Source organism: Vulpes lagopus, chromosome 21 (genome assembly GCF_018345385.1).
Source record: "Vulpes lagopus strain Blue_001 chromosome 21, ASM1834538v1, whole genome shotgun sequence".
Lineage (NCBI taxonomy): Eukaryota > Metazoa > Chordata > Mammalia > Carnivora > Canidae > Vulpes > Vulpes lagopus.
In genome coordinates this window covers 34,724,742-34,748,706 of record NC_054844.1, presented here as the reverse complement: position 1 = coordinate 34,748,706, position 23,965 = coordinate 34,724,742, and the positions used below count along the sequence as shown (strand labels likewise).

Here is a 23,965-nt window from a genome sequence, read left to right as displayed (position 1 = left end):
TAAAGACCCTCTTGAGCAGTAAGTGCCCTCAGAGGGATTGAGTTCCAATAATCCAGATCCTTACAAATTTTAGACTTTGTGAAACTCTCACAGTAGAGGGTAAGAACTTCCAGAAGACTATTTTCTTCCATCAGGAGTGCTGGGAGAGTGCATGTGGAGGGGAAAGGGAAGAAACAGAAAGCATAAGGAGAGACTTCCAGTTTTCTGGGCTTTCCCCAAGCTGCTCCTCCTTGAAACAGAAGAAGATGAGAAAACTAGATTGTTTCGAAACTGAAAAATAATAATAACCTTCTATATGTAACTTGAGCATTTACTATTTTCTCGATCCCCAACTTTGGCTATAAAAGATTTATTGCATTTGCTCACTTTCAAAAATTCCGACATCAATTTATGTATAGGCCACTTTTTGGAGTCAACGATTATAAGAGTAAAATCTGTGACTCTCCACCAAGACTTTTGTTAGTCTTCCTTCAACCACAAAGATTTAGTTCCTATAAATAATCAGTTCCCTGATCCTGAGGACCCCCTGCTGCCTAACATTATAAATATGCAGCATTTTATATTTTTGTAGTCATTACTCTTAACTATTCCATGCTTCAGAGCTCATCAGCACTCTTGTTTTCCCAGCACCCTATCTTTACCCTACCCAACTGTATCTTGCTGATGTCCCTATTTTTGCCTTCATTCTCTTACTATTCAGGTCAAAATCTTGGCAAATTCTGTTGTTTTTCCTTTTCTCTCAATCATTCAGATTCAATCAGTTATCAAGTCCTACAATAATAGCAACCATTTTGTGAATTCCTATTCTGTATCATACTGTGGCTATATAAAATGGGGTCATACTTACCCTGCACGCCGGCTTTTCAAAGAAAATGAAGCTTTTTTGGCTGTTGTTCTCTAACACTGCTCTGACTTTTTCTCAAGAGTCCTACTAGAAAGGTAGAAGAAATAAACCTAAATATTAGTCTTTATCTAGCTAATAGAACAATTTAAACAGTTTTGCTGCATGTAGTCTCTTGGGGTAGAAATGTTTAATCTCCCATATATCTGCCTTTTTCCCTCTGCCCCTCTCCCACCTGGCATCTTGTTGATACCTCCACATGGAGAGACAGCTAGATGGGATCCACAGAGTGAACAGTATAGGCTGCCCACTAGTCTGTGATTTAGATCTCTGGCCCAGTCATCTTTCCTGATGCTTTGCTCTTGCTGGTTCTGAAGACTCTCTACTACTTCCAGTTCCTCCCATTGGCTGCTGGCTTAAATCATTCACCTGCAGTCCCTCTGTGGGTCATCGTGCACCTATACTGCAAAAAAACCAGTGCCAGGACCACTGGCTGTCTACTCAGCGGTTTTCTGTGACCCCTCTGGGACATTCTGGTTCCAGTTCACAGCATACAGAAATCAAAAACAGCTCAGAAAAATGTAAACCCTGGTTCTCCTTCTACCCAAACAGCCTACAAGGATGGAGTTGCTTTGATTGAGTGCAACTCTCAGACTCCTGGGAGAGCCCAAAGTCAGTCATCCCTCCAGGGGAGAAAGAGGTAGTCAAGGATCTCCACCCTGGCCCTCCTGCCTCCCACCTTCTTCTTCTCTTCCCACAAACCCTAGAGCTGAAGCAGTCAAGTCCCCTTCCCTTCCTCTTCTTGGTCAGATGGGACCTTCTTAATATAAAACTCCTGTTAAGCTATACCTACCTCAATTTGTTAAGGCAGGAAATAAAGGAATTTTTAACTCCCCCCTCCACTAAAGCCTGTCTTCAATAAATACAATCATACCAAATATTTTATTTTGGATACCAGATGCTGAAGAGTAACACTCTCTTTTGCTTTTCATCCCTTCTATAGATTCACCCCTCCCTATGCACACAGATACACACAAATACCACACAGCATGCTCATGCACGTGCGTACATGCAAACACACACACACACACGAGATGTATGATAAGCACTGATTAAAGAGACCATCATGTGCTAGAAAAGGTAAAAGGACAGGCACATTTGCATTTTTTTCAAAATATTGCATAATTATGCTTATTGTCCTTAATCTTTACAACTTAAAAAAAAGGTTTAATAAATAGAGCTATGTCATCAACCTGTGTTCACACAGTAAGTGACACAGGCATAAAAGGCAGGTCTGACTCAAAGTCTTCTACTACACCATGAAGCCTCTCCAGTGACTCTCCCATTTATCTGCTCCTCTCCATGTTTTCTGTTACGCCCCTGATTAGAATCCTGAAAACCTCTTGCTTGAGTTATAGTAGTTGCCTGCAGTTTCCCCCATCCCCATGGCTGTCATCTCTCTTACGTAGCTACCCGGTAAATTCTCCTCAGCTCATTCTATGATATGGCAAGCATCTGCACAAAAAACCTTTACTGCCTCCCTGCCCTCAAAATAAATTTAAAACTCTTAACAATGTGCAGTAGAGTGTCTGCAAAAATGGTCATGACTCCTCCCATCCATGTGCACACCCCTTCACCATGACTGTACCACTCCTCCCATCAGGACATAGAGTCTGTTTCTTTACCCCTAGAATCTGGACTTGGCCATATGATTCACTTTGGCCAATGGAACATTAGAAACTGTGACACATCTGAGACTTGCAAAGTGTTTGCATATTGGGGCTTGCCTTCTCTTGCTATCTTTGGAACTCTGAGTCACCCCCCATGAAGATGCCCATGCTTGTATATTGGAGAATGAGACCTTCTAGAGAATGGAGCAGAGCTGAGACCTTCTAGGCCAGAGGTCAGCAAACTCCAGCTTGCAGACGTGATGCAGCCTGCCATGTGTTTCAGTACAACTGGAGCTATAAAAATGATCTTTATAGAAAAACATTAACAATTGATTGAATAATAGGGAGCCCTAACTTCAAATCTCAGTTAAGTATGAGGTTATTCCTCCCCACAAAATGTTCCATTTTCACTAGAAGACCTAGATCACAAAAAAAAGTTATACTCAATTATTATTTTATTTGAGTCCTGTCAAAAAAAGATCTAGGGAAATTATTTACTCTCTTTTTATAAGTATACCTATATAATATCCTTAATTCTGTCTTTTGGACTGCAAGGTCTAAAATATTTACTACCTCATTCATTATAAAATTTTGGCAACCCTTAGTTTAGAATAATCAGCCTGCCAGCCACCAGACATTTGAAGAAGGCCATTCTAGAACCCTCACACAGCCACACTGCTGAAAGGTATATTGTAAAAATCAGTTGGTCTTACCCCAACCAGGTGAACTACTCAGCCAACCCTCAGAATCATAAGAAATAACAGATGTTTACCACTTTGAGATGTATGTTTAAGAGTTTATTATATTAGCAAAAACTAACTTGTTCACAACACATGAGCAGCTCTATGATCTGGCTTAGGGTCCTGTATCCATGTCACCTGAAATCTAAACCATGTTTGGAAACCTCAGATTCCATTTTATTTTGTGAACCCGTCCGTCTTCTTAGACTCTAGCCTCCTTCAGCCTAGAACATGCTTTCCCCCCACCACCAACTTCCCTTGGAATCTTACTCACTTATGGTGGCCTTTTCTGTGAAGCTTTCACAGGTCTCCTAGTCACACTTAATTTCATGCTTCTCTGATGTCTAGAGTAATTTTTCCTAGATGATAGGTTCCATATCTTTTTCATCTTTATGTCCCATATACCTGACTGTACTATGTTAGATCATATATCTCCATTCTACCTTCACAGCTTTGTCTCCCATTAGCCCTGACATATAGGGACCTACATCACATAGTGTTTGTTCAGTTAACTATTTTATATCATAGAGGCTCTGGAAGATATCTATGCTTTTTGTTTGATGATATTTTAACCCTCCAAAAACTGCACTCTGAGAAGTGACGCTTTGACATTACTCTATAGGAAAAAGTACTATTACCAATTTACTTGATACCACAATTCCTGGCCTGGAACTATTACAGGGAACAAATTTGAATTATGCACCATATTTGGATGAACTTAAAACATAGCACTCCATGAGTGGGATAAAGAGAAAAAAAAAAAAAACAGCAACTCTTACTCCACTTCATTCTCTTGTGTTCATTGGGCTACTTCCATATGTAACAAAACACTCTCAATTTTAACCTTTATTTTTTGCCTTGAGGATTCCTTTTTTCTATTACTTTATTTTTAAATGTGGCTTAGGTACAAGATATGAGTCACAAAGAGGTTGCCTGCTAAGAGTGGACCATCTGACTCTCTACCACCTTCCAACAAATGACTTCCTCAATACCTTATCACCATCAATGCTCTCACATCCCTCTTCTACCTTTGTCGAGTACAATAAACCTTCCTTATGTGAATTTTGTGCCACAGGATTTTAATAAAAGGTATGTTTTTCAATCTATGAAGAAAATTTTATTTTTTTTTTTTACAATTTTTAAATTTAAATTCCATTTGCCAACATACAGTATAACACCCAGGGCTCATCCCATCAAGTGCCCTCCTCAGTGCCCATCACCCAGTTACCCCATTCCCCCATTCGCCTCCCCTTCCGCAACCCTTTGTTTGTTTCCCAGAGTTAGGAGTCTCTCATGGTGTGTCTCCTTCTCTAATTTTTCCCCAATCAGTTCCCCTCTTTTCCCTTTTAATCCCTTTCACTATTTCTTACATTCCACATATGAGTGAGACCATATGATGACTGTCCTTCTCCATCAATCTATGAAAATTATTTTGATATCTTAGTTTGAGATGAAATGCATTGCAATTTTCCCATTAAAACTTTTTTTAAAGTCCTATTTTAATGGTTTTTAACTTAGTGACAGAGTTTTCAGGAAGAAGTATTCTTTTTCATCTTCTTTCCTCCCTTCTTTCTTCCCATCCTTTTCTTCCTTTTTTTATTTTTAACATTTAGATGTGACTAATGTATGCCCAGTGACCAAAACCCTTCTTCCAAGGTTCTCTGTTGCTTTAGTGTAGTGGTTCTGGAGGGCTTAGGGAGTAACTTCGTCTCCTAAGGACATTTGCCAAAGTTCAGAAATAGTTTTGATTGTCACAGCCCAAGAGCCTGTATTACTGGCATATAATGGGCAGAACCTGGGGTTGCTGCTAAACATTCTACAGTGCACATGGTAGCCCCAGATGACAAGAAATTACCTGCCCCCCAAATGTCAATTGTGCTGAGCTGAAAAACCTTGCTCTGAGGTATCCCATAGTTTCTGCCACAAGGTCATTGTTCACAGAATAATATTTTTTCCTTGTCATTCCTTTTGACCTCCAGCTCAACCATTGAAAATTCTGAATCCCTGTTTTTATTTTTATTTTTAAATTTATTTTTTTATTATTTTATTTATTTATTCATGAGAGACACAGACAGTGGTAGAGACATAGGAAGAGAGAGAAGCAGGCTCCTTACAGGGAACCTGATGCAGGACTCGATCCCCGGACCGGGATCACACCCTGAGCCAAAGGCAGATGCTCAACCTCTGAGCCACCTAGGGGTCCCTAAATCCCTGTTTTAAAAAGCCATATGAAATATTACTCTCTTCATGCTGCCTTTTCCCTTCCTGCTACCAAATATAATGTCTCCTTTCTCTTGAACCCCACATTATTTTCTCTGTGCCTTTCTCACAGATCATGCCACACTAAAGACCTCTGATCACATTGTTTTGCTCCACGAATTGAGTGCTCTATATTGGACCTTTGGGAAAGGGTCTTAATCTCACTGGGCCTCAATGTTATCATTTGCATAACCAAGGAGGCCAATGTGATGCCTCTGATTCTCTTTCCAGCTCTATTCTTCACTTTTTTCTGATCAATAAATAGTGTGTGATCCCTGTCCCCACATACCAGTATTCAAATAAAGTCCTATCAGTGAAGGATTCTTGTTCTAACTTGTGACACCAGCACCCACCACCATCCATTAAAATTCTTTTCATAATAATTATAGAGCTCTAGATCAGTTTTTTGGGGAACTGAAAAAAATCAAAGAGATGATTAAGAAGTTATTGATAGACACATAGAGATTACAGTGGTTTAAATAGGAGTACCCAAAGTGGTTACAAATATCAAGAGGAGAGGGCTACATCTTTATTTCTTTCTATATTTTTAAGTCCTTTAATCCAAGTGGAACTTGAAGCCCAGCTCTACCACTTATCCCTATAATCTGTCTGCTCAGCATGGTTTTGTGAACCTTGCAAACAACCTACATATTATGTAAATAATGAGGTGTAATATCATAAAAAGTGAGATAATTATATACTATTTTAGAGACATAACTAAATTGTTTACATTTTTTTAATCAAAGTAGCAACATATTTCAGCTTTATGTTTAGCCAAAATAGAGATTTGGGAAATAGGAGGTTTTTTTATAGCTTGTCAGTCTATTTTAAAAATTTTTTAATAAATCATTGCATGATTAACTATATAGTCTCTTTCAATTAACTGCACCACGTAGTGTTCTTCAGAAACTCTAATTATACCTTAAATTATCATTCAGAACACCTGCTCTTGTGGGTTTCAGTAATTTCAGCCCTGAATATTTTGACATAAAGAGCTATAATCATTGAGAATTTTATGGTTTTTAAAAAGTATTCTGTGCCCCACCTTTCTAGCTAACTATAGCTTGCTTTATATGCTATGACTTTTTGCTTACTGAAGCTATTGTCCTTCTTCTTTCATCTTGGGTTACTAACTTAGGGAAACACGGATACCTAGCCTAAAAGCCAAGAGCATGAAGAAATTCAAGGTCCCCACTCACTGTTTATAGGACTTATACCATATTGGAAAACAAAATGGTTAAGTCTAAGTACTGGACTCCTGGAAAGCCCATTCTCCTCCCTCGTGACATCATTAGGCAAGATATATCAAGTTCTCAGTGAGATAAAGAATATTATACATATAATGACATTTTATTTCAACATATCTAATTTAAATATAAATGTCCATATATAGTTTATGTGCACATCCTGTGTATTTTACCCTGCCTGATGGCACTAGTAACAACCGGAAGTCAGTTGCACATACTAGTTCTTCTTATGTCTAAACTTCTACTGTCAATCTCATTCATAACTTACACAAGCTAAGTTCCAAATTTTTAAGTCTGTCTGATGACACACTGAAGACAGGTTAGAAATGTGGAATCTGGCAGTATTAATATCCTTTGGTGGCTCTGAACAAGTTTGACGGGCGTATATCTTAAGCCACCGCATTTCACCTAGGAAGCTGTACTCATCACTTAGTGCTCTAAGCAAATAAGCCTGACTCCAAAGGAGCTATGCATTCAGGAGTATTGATGATGTATTGCTCCTCTGGAATTAATCAGATGTGGATATATCTGATGGCATCACTCCTACCCATCCCCCACGACTCCATCTTTCTTGTCTCAATTTTTTAATTATGAAGTTCAGTATGTGTCTAACCACTACAAATTCCAGTTGATAAACTAGGATATTTTACTGTGCTAGTCTTAAAACTGAAGTTATGCAATTAGTATAATTAAAGGAAAAGGTTTCAAATTATATGTGCCAGGTGCAATATGAAAAACAACCAACACTAACAGCGGTATCAGGTGAGAAATTATGCATGCACTGTAGGCCATGAATCCAAAATTTGGAATTTTTATTACAATGACTCCTATATAAGTAGACTACATCTTGTAAAACTACTTGGTATGATTTAATAGCACATTAGATGTACAAAGCTGTTTTTACCACTTGACCTAGTTTTTACTACTCAGGACAGCAAATGTTAAATGAAGCTCCTTCTCTCCTTCCCTGCTCTCATATTCCTCCCCTGACATAGATAGCATCAAAACAGATATAGTTTTTATTTTAGTTTCCTATGACTAGTTCTACATCCCCTTGGCCCAATCAGTAAAAAATTTACTTAATTTTTTTTTGAGATATCAAGCTGTATCTTATCCCCAGGGTGTAAAACTCAAAGGCCATCCATTTTAGTGCCAAAAGCATTTTTGCCAAAAGCAGCATTAGTGGCATTTACCCCAATTAAATCTCAATAGTGTTCAACCTTTGAATCACGCTGCTGCCCTTGACCTTTGGGAGAAGTGATTTACCATTAGGTTTATTAAAGTAGCTCTGAAGCATGTTAGAAAAGCATTTTTCCTAAATGCAAGATGGATGGGAGTCCACATGTAATCAAGGATAGGTTCATTTAGCCCAGCTGTACAACTGAGATTTTGACAGAAGACTGATATTACAGTCACAGAACCATCAAATTTAAGAACCGGAAGGAACATTGAGAGGATCTACTCCTTCCCGAAAAAAAAAATAATAATAATAAATAAATCTCCGCGAAGAAGCAGATGCAAGAGCTCATTATTGTGAGGAAACTCAACTTATACCAAAAGTCAACAATGTCAGATTTGGCCCTTATAATAGAGGATCAGAGAGAAAATAATATAAACCACTGCTCTCTGTACTACATCCATTTCTACCAAAGACAGTAACCTAACAAAGGAAATAACTTGTCTCTGGGAAATTTTTTTTTCTAGAAAAAAAAAATCTTTCTGGCCTTTCAGCTTCAAGATCTCTCTGTTTTTCTCTCCCTTGCCCCTAAATGGTAGTTATTTCTTCGCCAAAGTGAAGCAGACATTGGACATTGACTACTGTGACTGGAATGAGGTCTATACCACTTGGCAGAAATAAATGGAATAATCACTACATTTTGAATCGTTTGGGGAGCTTCCCCAGGAGATGGGTGAGAATAGAGAAGTAACTATACATGGCTTCACTGCTAAAGCGCACATCTAAACCAACAGCAGTGAAAAGCAGCTGTATCCTCAAAGACACATAGCCAAGGTCATATCTGCTCTCTTTCCTCTTTTCCTTCCCCCACTTCTTTCCTTGAGGACTCAACTAGAGCAAGCCCCTGGATTGGTAAGAAAGGGAGAGAAGACACGATGGCTCTGATGTGTCCCCCAAATCAGCTGCAGACAGATGGCATACCTGAAGATAGAGGATGGATCTTTTTTTTAAAAGAAACCATAGAAAGTTGGACCCCTATATTCTTAATTCTATCCTTCTACCATAGGTCAAAAATTACCAGTGCTTTCTGTGGAACCAAGTCCATTTTTCGCTTGTATGCCTGTTTTAAATTTCAGAAGAAGATTGCCATAGAAAATAAATATCTATGTAATCTTGGAATTCCTTCAAAATTTGAAGTCAGCTCAGTGTATTTCAACACACGTCTGTCCAGCATGTCCAGTGGGCAAGAAGGCAGGATGTTGTGGTTTAAAGAGCATAAGGCTTATAATCAACAAGAATTGAACTTGAATCCCAGGTTAGCCAATTGCTGGCTATTTATATACTTGGGTCGTCATGTAAACCGTTGAGCCTCTCTTTCATTATCTGTAAAATGAGAAGAGTAACCTGGATTATGGGATTGTTGTGAGCACTGAATGAGGTGAATATGTTCAAAAGGTCATAGGAATGTCAGTTATGACCATTTTAGCTACAATAACAGTTTCCTCCGCTCCAAGAACAGGGGGTTATTAGGAAGGTACAGCTTGATTGAAGAAGCAGCTTAAAGGAGCACAATTTCTTAATGATTTCAGAGAAGGGGCTATGTAAAGGCTTTTTTAATGTTAACCACCCTGTTCTCCAGTAATCCTTCATTTTATTTAGAGTATTTTTTAAATCTTTAATCCTCTTTTCTAAGCAGCTGGTATTCCAATTAGGAATATTGCCTCCTGAATTTTTCCTGACCTGGAAGGAAAATGTGTGCTAAGGAAAAAAAATTCCAACCGGTATACCATATTTATGATTTACCCTGATAGAAAATACAGGGAATAATTTTTATTTTCTCCATGGATCCAACATCTCCTTATTAGTCATTATTAATTTTTTTTGTGAGTGAGTAGAAAGCTGACATTTAGATATATCCTGCCTCATATTGCCTGAACATTATTCAAGGCTTTTCAACAGACTGAAACCTAGATATCCTTTTTTGTTTAATTACATCTTTATCTTATTATCCCAAAATGTGTTTCTGGGTCATAAATTGTCCTGAGACCACTGTTATTGGGGTGGGGGTGGGAAGGCGATTAACAGAACTACAATGTAGTTCACTACTGGTCCAGGGCACTTAGATCAGCATGCCTATTTTTGTAAAAAAAAAAAAAAAAAAAAAAAAAAATTAAAAATCTTTCTGAGCTCAAAGACTTAACTGGAAATCTCTTTTATTCTTATGGACAGAAGCTGCAGGTTCTGCACCTTTTTTTTTTTTCTTCCAATCAGGTCACTAGCTCAGTTTGATTTTTCTTCATTTTCACATCTTTTGCTATAGTAAAAGACAAGCTTAAATCTTTTGGAAGTTCATCATTCTTATTTTAAAATTTTGTTTTAAAAAAAGAAGTTTTGGAAAGAGTTTAGTTTGAAATGTACTGTGTGTATTCTAGAGTTATAGTCACAGCTTCATTTCTCTTCTGTTGCTATGGGTTGTAAATGACAAATGTATTGAGTCCTATTCTACATTGACTATAACTTTGATATACAAACATAAAGAAAAATAGAGAGACTGGATTAGTCATAGGGTTTTTTTCCTTTATTTTATGATACTTTGGCATCTTGGTCTCTTATGGACCCAGGGAGGGACTGCCCCTCCCAAGGGTAGCTAATTTCTAGAGATAATAAACAACTTTCCTGGAGCAAACCTTTAATATGCCAGCCAACTAATCTCAAATCCATATCCAAACCTTGCCTCCTTTTACTGGGTTCCTGCAATCCAGAATACTGACCCCCTGCCCTACATTGCCCTGGGGCCAGGCACTAGACAACTAAAGACCACCCCTATAGTGCAGAGCCCACTGAAATTTTTCAAACTAGCCAATGCTAAACTTGCTCACTTTTCTTGTCCTCTTCCTGCAGAAACCATAACAACTGCATTTGCCTAAGCTTTCCCCTGTTCCCTCTGCCTCCTAATTGCCATGCTCATCCCCTCGGAAACTGTAACCAACTGTTTTCAAGGGCAGTTGTCTCCTGGTCTATTGGCCACCTAGAACTAAAACTTATACTTTAAAACAGAGAAAGAAAAAGAAGAATGAAAGATGAAGATGAAGGATGAGGAGAAGGAAAGAAAAAAAAAGGGAAGGGAGAAAGGGAGAGAGAGAACAAAGGAGAGAAGAAAGAGAGAAGTTCAGCCTCTGCACAGCTTTTAATCCAAATGGGAAGGATGAGACCTAGCATTGTGCAGAATAAATAGTAGACTGAAACTGAATATTTACTAAATAAAGGACAACAGTGTGGCCAATTAAGAACCTTCATAAGACAGCAGAGGTAAAAACCAATTAGATTTGTATGCAATATTGAATGAATGTAGACATCCACGGAATGGTAATAGCAGTTAACATTTAACTTGAAATATGAAGGCCCAATTTTCTCATCTTTAAGGGAAGAGAATTCACAGAAAAGCACCTATTTTGCAGGGTCATTGTGAAGATCAGATACAGTAACACCTGTGAAAACAATCAGGACAGTACCAGGCACATGAGAGGTGCTCAGTCAACGTGACTTTCCCTTCGTTTTCTATCAACATCTCTTACATTAAGTTAAATATACAGTGTAAAGGGATTTCTGTCCATGTCCTTCAGTAGTGGGGTGACAAAATGATGCTGAAGGATTTTCAAAGGAAATAGACTGTATATTCCCCATCAGCAGTAAACACTGAATCAATTTTGAAGCTTATTGAAAGATATCTTGGAATTCTGCATGAGAAGACCCTCATGTAGAGGGTAATTACTGCATTTTTAAGAAGCTCTACAATTGATTCTAATGTGAGCTTTTTGTTGAGAATTGGAATACACTGTCCTAGGAGACCTATTTGTTGTATGAAACAATGACGCTATCCTATTTCTAATTATTTATTCTTCTGCAGTATACTCAACGAAATTTTATTTCATAGCTACAATGTACCAAACTGAGTTAGGCACCAAAGATATAAAAAACGAAATGCAATTTGTGATCTCAGAGATGTCTTTTGTGAGAAACGCAAATGTCAAAAAAAATAACTATTATTTTGAGAAAGAGGTGCTATTATGGTGACATATTTAATATCCACAATGGAAATTCAGAGGAAGGAACTCTGCCATGACCCTGCTACAGATGCAACTGCAATTCACTTTTTTATTGTCAAACATGAAGTACAAGCTATGAATCTTTTGCTTTCAAGCCACTGATCTTCCCTACAACTTCCCAGTTCTTAATGGTTCCCAGTGCACAATACCATTGCCAAAAGGCCTGGTCCAAATCTCTGAGCACAGCCTCTCAGATTGGAAGATGCCCGAGTTCTAATTATGAATTCTTCTGTACCCTTAGTTATATTGTCCCCAGTGAGTGATTGCTTAATACTTAATACCCATGACCTAGTTCCCCAGTCTATAAACCTGGGACAATAATATTTATTTGCTTTTTATGATTTGGTATTCAGCATTTAGATAGCATTTTCTTTTAAAGGAGCCTTGTAATCATGGGTTAGTTTTTCTAACTAGCTATGCCTGCCTCGCAGGGATGGCATGAAACTTAACGAGTTCATGTTGGCTAACACCTCTGACGATGAGAAGGTCATTATGCCATTATACAGTAGCTGACTTTGGCATTATGAGGCTTCCCCAGCTTGCCTGCTGCCAGGGGCAGCAGCAGGGGTGCAATGCTCACTTATCCTATTTCTCTTAAATAGTTTACCAGCAAAACACAGCATCAATTCAGAGAAAAAAAATTTTTTAAGTTTTTATTTGAATTCCAGTTAGTTAATATATTGTAATATTAGTTTCAGGTGTACAATATAGTGAGTGATTCAACAATTCCATACATCACCCAGTGCTCATCACACGTGCACTCCTTAATCCCCACCACCTGTTTCATCCATCTCCCCCAACCCCCACCACCACCTCCCTGCTGGTAACCACAGTTTGTTCTCTCTAGTTAGGAGTCTATTTCTTGTTTTGCCTCTCTCTCTCTCATTTCCCCTCTTGCTCACTTGTTTTGTTTCTTAAATTCCACATATGAGTGAAATCATATGATAGTTGTCTTTCTCTGACTTATTTTGCTTAGCATAATACTTTCTAGCTCCACCCATGTCATGCCGATTGCAAGATTTCATTCTTTTTTATGGTTAAATAATATTCCTGTGTGTGTGTGTGTGTGTGTGTGTGTGTGTGTGTGTGTGTACACCACATTTTTTTTTTTCCATTTATCAGTAGATGGAGGCTTGGGCTGTTGGCCCTTTCAATATACTTAGGTCATGGAAGAGAAATCCTTCTAGTGATAAGTACAAACCAGGTGAGCAGAGCAGAGCCATGCTTCCATGTATCCAACTCTTTCACCTTCAAACTCTTTAACAACAGTGAAATCATTAGTTGGAGCTAGCAATGTCAGACACTGATATTCAAATAACAGGAAATACAGAATTGAGAGTGCTTGTATTATAAGATAGGAAAAGTATATTTTTCTATTTATGTAGCCTGTAAAAATGTCTTACTCTATTTATCCATTCACATACTAGGTAAATTGGAACCTTTTAGAAGATATGTGTTAAACAGTAGTATTTTTTTCCTTTATACGTAATTAAACCTTTGACTGGTATTATACTTTTGTGGACTCTGTCCTAAGGAAATAATAGGATAGTATTATTTATGATTTTGGAAAAAAGGAAATGACACAAATATCCAAAAGCTAGAGAAAAATTTAAACATTTGTATAACATACATAAAATATTTTATAGGCATTTAAAATTATGTTTAAAAGATATATTGATAAAGGGAAATATTCTGAATAAAATAAGTAAAAAAATAAAATACATTTATATGCATTGAAGTTGGCTAACTGTGGATAGAATTATCACTAAATTTCAACGGATATTTTCATTTGATATTTTGACCTTGTTCAATTCTCCAATTTTATATAATAAGTAATACTGTTTAAATAATCTGAAAAATTACACTAGTTTAATGCCAGTTCTTCGACATTCTTTCATTCAGCTCCTCTCCCATCTCTAATGGCATCATTAGGAGACATGCTAGTATGTATAATGGTTCCCACTTACTAAGTATTGAGCTGGGTGATTATAGGTATCATCCCATTGTGTAAGGCTTTAAAAATGACCCCTTCACTGCAGTATGTCCCTGTGAACCTTGAAATAATTACTTGCTTATAGCACATTCTTGGAAAACCCAATCCACCAACACACATCTTGTACAACAGTTATTTGCAGAAATAACTGTAGTTATTTTTATCTTAATTTGTAGTTATATTTTTATCTTAATTTGACTTCCATATTTTTAGGAGCAAAGAATATGTTCTATACATCTTGCATCCTGTTACTGAATAAACGTTACTATAAAGAAATGTGCTATGCAGTGTTAACTTATCTGTAAGAACTAAATACTCCTCTTTTATGATTATATCTTCCTGCAAGTCCTGAAATTCACTTCTTCAGGGGCAGGCCTGAAACCAACTAAACTTCTCCTCTGTCAATTCATTCATTCAACAAACACTCAGTGATCACCATTATGTGCCAGGCATGTTTGGCATGTTTCTAGGCACTGTGGACATGGCAATAAACAGAACAGAATCTCTCCCTCATGGAACTTAGAATCTTTTGAGAAAAACAAATAAAATACAAGGCAAGATTTATGCTATGGTCAATGGTAATAAAAACCCCAAAGCTGAAAAGGGGCATAGGAAAGCTCAGGAGAGGGGATTGAATTTTAGAATGACCAAAGGCCTCATTGAGAAAAACAAGACAGTTGAGTAAAACCTGAAGATCGTGTGGGAGCAAACTATGTGAATATCTGGGGGAATAAAATTCTAGAGAGAGACACTAGCCAGTGCAAAGGCCCTTGGGATAGGCCCATGACTGGTGTGTCTGAGTAAACAAGGCCAGTCTGGCTGTAGCTAATGGTATGGGGGAACAAAGCTGTAGAAGATCAGACATTGACAACATCAAAGTCAGACATTGACAAAAGTCCAGATTGCTTTGGACCTTTTGGCCACTGTGAGGAGTCTGGCTTTTTTATTCCAAAAGGAAAGAAGAGTCACCAGCATATTTTAAGCAAAAGAGTAGATTGAGCAATGTATTTTACCAGTAAAACTTTAGGTTTTGTCCTGAAGACAGATAAGCAGGGGAAGGATAGAAGCAGTGGAAGGCTTCTAATCCAAGTGAGGGAGAATGGTGATTTAGATGAGAGTGAGAACAGTGAAGGTGGGAAGAATTGGATTTTGAAAAGAATTTACTGATGACGGTTTAGCGCCGCCTTCAGTCCAGGGCGTGATCCCAGAGATCCAGGATCAAGTCCCATGTCAGGCTCCCAGCATGGAGCCTGCTTCTCCCTCTGCTTGTGTCTCTGCCTCTCTCTCTCTCTCTCTCTGTGTCTCTATGAATAAATTTTTTAAAAATCTTAAAAAAAAAAAGAATTTGCTGATGAGTTGGATGTTAGTTGCAAAGGAAGAGCTGAATGCCTCCAAGATTGAAACATGAGCAACTCAAATTATGGAGTTACTGTTATCTGAGATGAGAAAGATTACATACGGAGTAGGTTTAGGGGAAATATCATGAGATCCAGAATGGCTTGTATTACATCTAAAATGCGACTTCTCAGGGGAGATGTCAAATTAATATTTAGATTTACAAGTCTGGAGTTCAGGGGTGAGTTCTGGGATGGACATAGAAACACAGTAGCCAACAATGTATAGGCAGTGCTGGAAGCCTTGAGGTCATCTAGCATTGCCAATCACAATTAGAAGATTGTAAAATAGTAAGTAAAATTTTATGAGAAACCCCTCTTCTCTCAAGTTAGAAAGTAAATAACAGTTAGAAAGAAATAACCTTTTTGCAGCAGGAGGTTCACCCCACTGGAATCCCAAACACACAGAGCTCCCCAGACCTCCGGCTGCAACTGTCACCACTGGTACCAGAATTTACCAACTGGAATTCTTTTGTAAATTTTTTTTATTTTTTAATTTAATTTAATTTAAGTTTAACTTTTTAAAAGATTTTATTTATTTATTCATGAGAGACACACACACAGAGAGAGAGAGAGAGAGAGAGAGAGAGGGAGAGAGAGAGAGAGAGGCAGAGACACAGGCAGAGGGAGAAGCAAGTTCCATGCAGGGAGCCTAATGCGGCACTCGATGTCGGGATCACGACCTGAGCCGAAGGCAGATGCTCAGCTTCTGAGCCACCCAGGTATCCCACCAACTGGAATTCTTATTTACTCCTCACTACTCTGGCCTCACTACCAATGGCAAGAAGGTAGCAAAGCTGAAAATAGGTTTGGCCTTTATCAGTTAGACCAGAAGCTTCCTCATCAGTAATAGTTTATTAGAAGTACAAAATCCAGGTCCCATTCTAGACCTACTTCATATGTACACTGAAGTTTGAGAAGTCCCATGCTATATTAGGATATAGGAGGGTTCTATGGGCCTTCAGAAGCCCCAGGGAATCATCTTACAGTCTCTGCATCCAGGAATTATGCATATGCTCAATATCAGCATGTTTGTATGGGCACCTTCAACGTTTCTAGGCCTGTGGGAACATGCACCACATCTCTCCCTTAGGGATGCCCAGCACGGAACACACCCACTGGGACTTTGCTGTTGCTGCCTCTAAAATGTTACCACCAGTCTCAGATCATGGTGGTGAATTGATTTACAGGATCTAGATGACTGTAAGCTGGTAAGATGAGTTGTAGCTTACATTTTGGGACAGAAAAACCCATAAATGTGACAAATGTGTTTAAAAGATGCTGGTTGCCATAAATATAACAATTATTGCTACAGGCTGAAGCTAGATCCTAGGGAAATACAGATAGAATAGGAAAGCCTGTTATTTGGGTGAAATTAGAGAAAAGGACATACCTAATTGAAATATGCAGACAAATATCAGATCTAAGTCAGATATTCTGAGTCTGAGGATAGATTCTGAGTCAGAATTCAGAGCCCAGAACTAAAGATAAGAAGATACGGTGGTTTCATTCTGTATCCCCTTGGCTAAGCTGGAACTCCGTTTCCCAGCATTGCCTTTCTCTGTGGTTCTATGTGAGAACTGGCCAAAAAAGAAATTGGCACAAGATTTGAGGGCAGAAATGACACAGCAGCCATTACTCTCTGAGAATCAGGGTTGGTAGATACAATAAGAGATAGATGACCCGGTGCTGGGGTCCAGCTTATTGTCCCCCCTCCCATATCTACCTCTTCTTCCTGACAGCTGGCCTGATGGCTACTAGTAACTGTAGGCTCTCCCCCAGATGCAGAGATGATGGCCTTCCTTACTCTTTCCCACCAGCTCTCTGTGCTCATATTTGGCAATGGATGGGCCTGGCTTGAGGAGAGCGGCTTAGTGAATATTCTCTGATCCTGCAGCTCCCCTTTTCAGACTCTCATGGCTCCAGCTTGTCTTATAATTGTATAGACAAAATTCCTGTATAAATCTCTTATTTCATAATACTCATGGTTCTTCTATTTACCCAATTGAATCTTCACTAATAGTTGCTGCTACCAGCGTTGGCTCTGGGGAACAGAACAATAAGGGTGGGAATCTGGAAATACTGATCTGATAAATTTAGATTTAAGGCATTAGTGATCCTATGCCCACTGGTAGAAAGGACACTAGCAGGCTACAACAAAACAGTTATTTAAATCTTCCTCTATCATCACTGGTAATCAAATACTCATACAAGACAAGGTGTTGAATGAACAAGCAGTAGCCACTAAATAATATTTTAGTGGCAATGAAGAATACATTAGCTTGACTTGTTGCTTCTCAGGGTCCTGCAGATTGGGGGAAAAATCATGAACACAACCCTTTAAAATCTCAGCTGCAGGTTCAGGGAGGGGACCTGAAAGCTTTTAGGTCTGTGTTGATCTGGCAAGTTGTAACTATGTTTCCCAAAAGGGAGAGTTGATGCATCAAAGGACAGCCAACTGGTGCAGGTGAACAAGTTATAGTCTACAAATGAGTCTGAGGCTCTAGGCTGTCCAGCTAGCAGAGGGAGCCCACAAAGGGAAGCTGGAGAAGTCTTAGAAAAGCTGTTGCTTCTGCACAGCCACTGTTTCTAAAGCTTCAGTTCTCAACACCAAATTCGAAGTCTAATCCTACAGATGGCTGAATTAAATGAAAACAGAATTCACAACCTCACTGGGTCCCTAATGTTCAATGTGCTTTGCTATTTGGTTTCAGTAGCAAATTAGCTGATTCACTACATTTTCCACATTTTATAGACTCATGGAATTTTAGAGTGGAAAGAAGCTCTAAAGCTCTCTATTTTTTAGAGATTCTTGTACTGTTGTATTCCTGTTCTATTGCTTTATGTGCTTTGTTTGACTTAGGTGCTAAGTTTGTTTTGAAGACTTAGTGAATGAAAGTATAAAATCACAGTAGAAATGATGGGCACTGAATTTTGGGCAATAGTTGTCTCCAGGTTAGGCATAAAGTGGAGGGAAATGCAACTGGAGAAGGTACACAGGGGATTTCCACTGCACTTATAATGTTTTATTTCTTAACTGAGTACTAGAAACACATTTATTTGTTATATTACTTTATGCCATTATTTTGTATGACTGAAACAGTTTATCAAAATAAGATGGTAAAAATAGATTTCGCATGGGCCTTATAAATAGGGTTTTTTTCTATTTTATTTTTGGCACAAAGATTTTAATAAAAGACATTTTATGTTGGATAAAAGGTTTCTCCACAGCCAGCCAATGAATTATAGAAAGCAACTGTCAGGAAATCTGGTTTCTGCAGAAATGACTTTTCAAGATTTACATAAAATTTTATAGATCAAGAATTTTGAAAAAGATCTTATTTTAACAGATTCAAAATAAAGACTTATTTTGGCTGGAAGCAATGCATGAAATTGTCTTCCCTTTCCTATCCCCTCCAGAGAAGAAACAACAGTGACTTTGAATGATAAGAATTGGATTCTTGCCAGGACTCTGGCCTCTGCTAGCTGTAAAGTCCCCAGCTCAGGGAGGGCTTTGAAAAGGCTTTTGCTGACTAGAGAAGTGCCAAAGGGAAGAGGAGGGGACTGGCACTAAGAAAAAAAGGAAAAAAAAAATAAAAGTCACCATTGTTCCTTCTTACCATGAAGTAAGTATCCTCCAGGAAGAGAGAATGAGAAACAAAAATGGCTCTCAGGAACAGTTAGAGCATCTATTTTTTATGATAAATCAAAACAGTTCTAGTTTTTAGAAATGACGATATTTGGGTCACTTTTGAGCTCTGCCTTGAGGACTTCTAAAGGCAGCATCTCCTAAGCATGCCTCAAACAGCTCGCTCAGATACACATGGCTTTTGTTTATTCTTATTCGCCTTGGTTTTCACATTTTTATACATGGCCTTGAGGAATGGCTTTGATGCTGAAATTTTTTTGGTGAAAAAAATGAATAAGTAAGTACAGAAGTCACATATACATAAAATATAAAAGTATAAATCAATCGGACCCTGCAGTGTTTTTCAAAAACCTATGTCTCTAATAGTTTTTCCAAGCAAGATTCCATTTCAACAGCAGTTTTGTATCTCTTGACTACTGAAAGATGCTAATTTCTGGACTCATGACTTGGGTGTTTAGGCACATTGTGCAATGTTATAACTATAGAGACAAAGATGTCTAAGAGGAGCAGAACCATTTTAATAGTAGCATTTACCTTTTCCCATGAGAATAGGAAATGAAGTCTGGATCAAGTCTATGGCACATCTTTCTCAAGGGTGGCTAACTCATTAGCTGCTGTCCTGGAAAGTTCAATTATCCATGGGATTTTGGTTTGGTTTTACTTTTTGACCAGGGAGTTTTCTTTGACTTCCCAATTTATTCTATTTATTCATAGAATTTTGCTCTTTTTTTTCTTCTGCTTGGGTCACTTGTACATCAAGGTGGGTGGGCACTGAGTCTCAATTTTCTTTTCAAAAAGCATCAAATATAAATGATGTATGAAAGCAGGATTTCATCTTAGCTGCTAAGCTTAAAGAAAGTTGTAAGCAATGACTGAATAAATATTCTTCATATAATTTATGGTCATCAGGAGCTACTTGAATGAATATACTATCAATTTTTAAAACTTTAGAAAATATTCTAACGGAAAGGATTATAATAATTAATGTTGAATGAGCTCTGCCCTGGTACTTCCTCCTGCCTGTCCGTTGTGCTCAGCAACTTTGCCAGTAAACCCCCTGTAAAGCTGCCATCAAACCAAATGCTGATTAAGGTTTACGAAAACTTTCAGTATTTGGATATAAAAAGTATGTCTCATAAAGTAGTGCTGACAAAATTAAAGCAATTCTGGGTTTTGAATCCTTTTTGTGCTATATCTTCATGGACAAGATTATTAATAATTATGATATATGAAAAGGGAGATTAGAGGGGCAGAAACTGTTATCAAGTCAGAGTGGCTCAGATCAGCAAACACCTGCTTCTTCTCCTGCCTTCTCCCCTGTACACTGGCGCCCTTTTTTGGCTTATGATTTGGATGGAATTCCATAGCCACTGAAACATACTCAGTAGAACTAGGAAAGCATAGTTTTAAAATCTTTGAAGAAATTTTTTTTTCAGGAAAGAAGTGAAGAGACATGGAACAGTAGGTAGGAGTGAAAGTAGGTTCTAGAAGTGTTCTTTCTTTTGTTTTAACTGATATACATTATAGCATCTTTGTATCTTTGCGGAATTTTGTACCCATAGAAGGCAAAGTCTATAAATTCCCAGGAAAGAATGAAAAATTGCTGAAGTGGTGTCCTTGAGGAAAGGAGAAAAGAAAGCATGTATTTCATGATCCATAGTAATAGATGGATGCTAATGTAATGGATACAGGTGCTAGTGGGCTGGTGGATTTCGTGGTAGGAATATATGATATGATTTTCAGTGATATAAAAAAAGAAAGGCCATAAAGTGAGCCTAGAGTTGGGGCAAAGGAGTTGAGGGGCTTACAGAAGAGAAAAAGCAATGCAATAATCATCCAGAAGTCTGATGCAGTGAATAGACTAGGGACATTAGACGAGATGGGATTGCCCGGTGGCTCCAAGAACCCACATGAAGATGGTGGTCATGAATTTACAGTGAGACCAGGCAGTATGGTAGGGCTTTTTTTTTTCTCCAGCCATTTCCAGCCACATGGTTGCAGGGTTGAATTTGTGCACAGTTTAGATTTTCTAGGTGAGCCCAGTGAAGAGAAAAAGAAGGAAAGAGGGGGAAAGAGGAGTAAGGCAGTGGAGGTGATGACAATGATAAAGATGAAGAAACATGATAGGATGGAATTCGAGTAAAGAGAGGCATGGGGACAAGAAGTGAAGGTAAAATAATGAAAGAGTAGTAGAATCAATGAATTGTCTCTCCCAGTGGGGTCAAAGAATTGTATCAGACAAGGTCTAGAGGGAGTAAATTGGAAAGAAAGGAGGAAGGAATCAGAGACTGTGATGCTTTAAATTACTATTATGAAAGAGGTGCTATTACTGGCAATTAGAAGGCCTATGGTATGTGTGACCATTGGAGTTGATAACTACAACGAGAGGGAGGACTAGAAAACTGGAAGAGAGGAACTCAGACTCAGGTCCTTGAAAACTGTCTACATGGATGTTGAAATACCCAGCACTTTTGAATGGAGATGGCGAGCCAGCAAACAAAAGCTAAAATTCTCAAGTTATGGGGTAGAACAACCAAGCCTCTTTTGGCTTCAAAAGGGGGCCTAGGGGCCTTCAATTCTGAGGATTGGAGGAGAAAATCTGAGGTGTGTAAGGAAGAGGGAGAAAGAGTGAGCTGGAAATGGTGATGCCAGCAAGAAAGACACCAACCTCAATCCCCAAACACAATCACATAGCAAGTGGGAGAAAACCACATTTAGAATCTTCCTTGAGTTTCTGAAGAAATTTCAATATTAACATTGCTAATATGGCCTCATATATGCATCATTAGGACTTTTTCACTTTCCGAAGTTTAGTATTTTCTTCCTCTTTCCATAATTATGTTATGCTTACAATTGCATCATCTCCTAATACATGTCAGGCTATGGGAGATGGGGGATGGGGAATCAAACACTGGAATCAACCAACCAGTTTACATGTTCAAAACTCAGCTTTGTGTGTTTGGTTCTTTTCTTAAATTGCTTTAACTTTCACTAGTCTTAGCACAAGGGGGCGAGGACGAGGGGAGGCTTGAATGTGTGACAGAGTTTGAATCTCCCTAACTAAAATGAAATAATATTTTTCAATGTAGATGCTTGGCATTTCTCAATGTTAATAAGGTGTAAACAAAAGCATCTGGAAGTAGAAGCCTGCTATTTTAATTGATTTGTAACAGACATTCTAAAAAAAAAAAAATGTGCTTGCCATGCAAAAGCAGCTCTCTGCCACAAGGTCCAGTTTTCCACCCCAATCCCCACTGTAAAAAATTCTGTAGTCAGTATTCACTATCCACATACTTTCACTAGTAGGTGGCTTGGGCGCGGACACAGCTTACATCTGGGATAGAACAATTCAATTTGTGACTATAAACTTGATCTATCTTGAATTTCATCCAAGAAAATTTTGTTACAAAAAGTACTGGAAGACTCTGTGTTTGTGCAGTGGTGTGACTTGAACCCTAAAATGATATTATAATGAGGTTTCAGAACACTCTAATGTTTTAACAAATACTACAGATTGAGACCTTTGAAATATTTTTTTCTTTCCTAAAACTACGTGTAATAAGTTTACATTTATACTTATATTATGGGCGCCCATTTATAAATGGAATTGATAAATAGGATTCTCAGAAATTATAAATAGGGTTGATAGAATCAGCTCAAAGTCTCTTTCTGACATTACCTCCAAAATTCATAATCATTCTGAGGAAGGCTAGGGTAGTCCAAAGCAAGGGAGAACAACTGTCCAAATCTATTTGGCTTGGCTTTGGAAAGAGGAATTTAGGGAAACCATTGGCTGCCTTGCTCCTAACTGCTAAATAGGAGGAGGGGGTGGTGGCACATTTCTCCACACCTTGTGGGAGAAATGTGAAGATGTGGAGGGAGAGGAGACCCAGAAACAGAAGATGGAAGACGAGTGGGAGGGAAAACGAAGTGCACAGGATGCCTTTCCCACAGTTCACAGCACTGACCACCTTCCTGAGCTCCGGGTGTGGGATTTGTTCAAGTGTGTGCTGAGAAAATGGGAGCTAAAATCAGACATGTGGGCTTCCCTGGTGAATGAATATGATAGACTGCCTTGGGAGTTTCATTTAGGAATTTAGAGAAGGAAGTCATTTGATTTCTTTGTAGATCGTTAGGTGGGTCATTAAGTCGTTTATGGCTTAATTTCCATGTCAACTCCTCAATTTTACACACACGCACACACAAGCATACACGAGCACATACACGCACACACAGATGACAGAATAGATTTAATTTTTCACAGGTGTTTTAGTCAAAAACCTCCTAAGTGGTTAAAATACTGAGAATACATAAACTCTCTTTTAGAATATGTTGTGAAGGCAAAGAATTGATTTTTAATTCATTTTGTGGGTCTCAGAAGTCGAGTATGTAATGCAAAGGGACTATAAGTAACATACCACCAACAAGTTAATGACTAAATGCTGAACTAATTTAACAAAATATAATATTGAAATATATATATTGCATGTAAATTCCATATTTATGATTGCAATAAACTTACAATAAAATCCCAGGGCATGCTTGCAATATTGTTATTAAGTTTCATTTCCATCTCCAACTGCCTACTTTTAGAAATATGTAATATTACCTTGAGCCATTTGGATTTTATGTGGCAACTGCATTTACCTTAACTCTTCCCTGGAGGAAGATTGAATCATTTATTTCATTCTAAAGGAAATGGATTTCTGCATCAGAATGAAATAAAAATGATTAAATGTGAATTGAATCACTTAATCCTTTTTCTTTGGTCAAAGGCCATAATTATCAACCCTGCTAAGTGCTATATGTGCAATCATGTACTAAAATTTAGTCTCATAAGTAGCTTTAAAATGATGAGTTGTGAGAGCAGAGTGGCAAGACCCCAAGTA

The 23,965-nt window shown here is 38.2% G+C and overlaps 1 long non-coding RNA gene across 2 annotated transcripts in view; it reads right to left on the bottom strand.

Moving 5' to 3' along the window:
* LOC121479722 overlaps positions 1-23,965 on the bottom strand; it is a 90,580-nt gene that overhangs the window by 21,553 nt on the left and 45,062 nt on the right. Inside the window, exon 4 of one of the 2 annotated variants that reach the window (XR_005984808.1) lies at positions 848-931. The exons of the other annotated variant lie outside the window; for it this stretch is intronic. This is a non-coding gene — a long non-coding RNA (uncharacterized LOC121479722). The remainder of the gene's footprint in view (positions 1-847; positions 932-23,965) is intronic. 2 annotated transcript variants of the gene reach the window in all.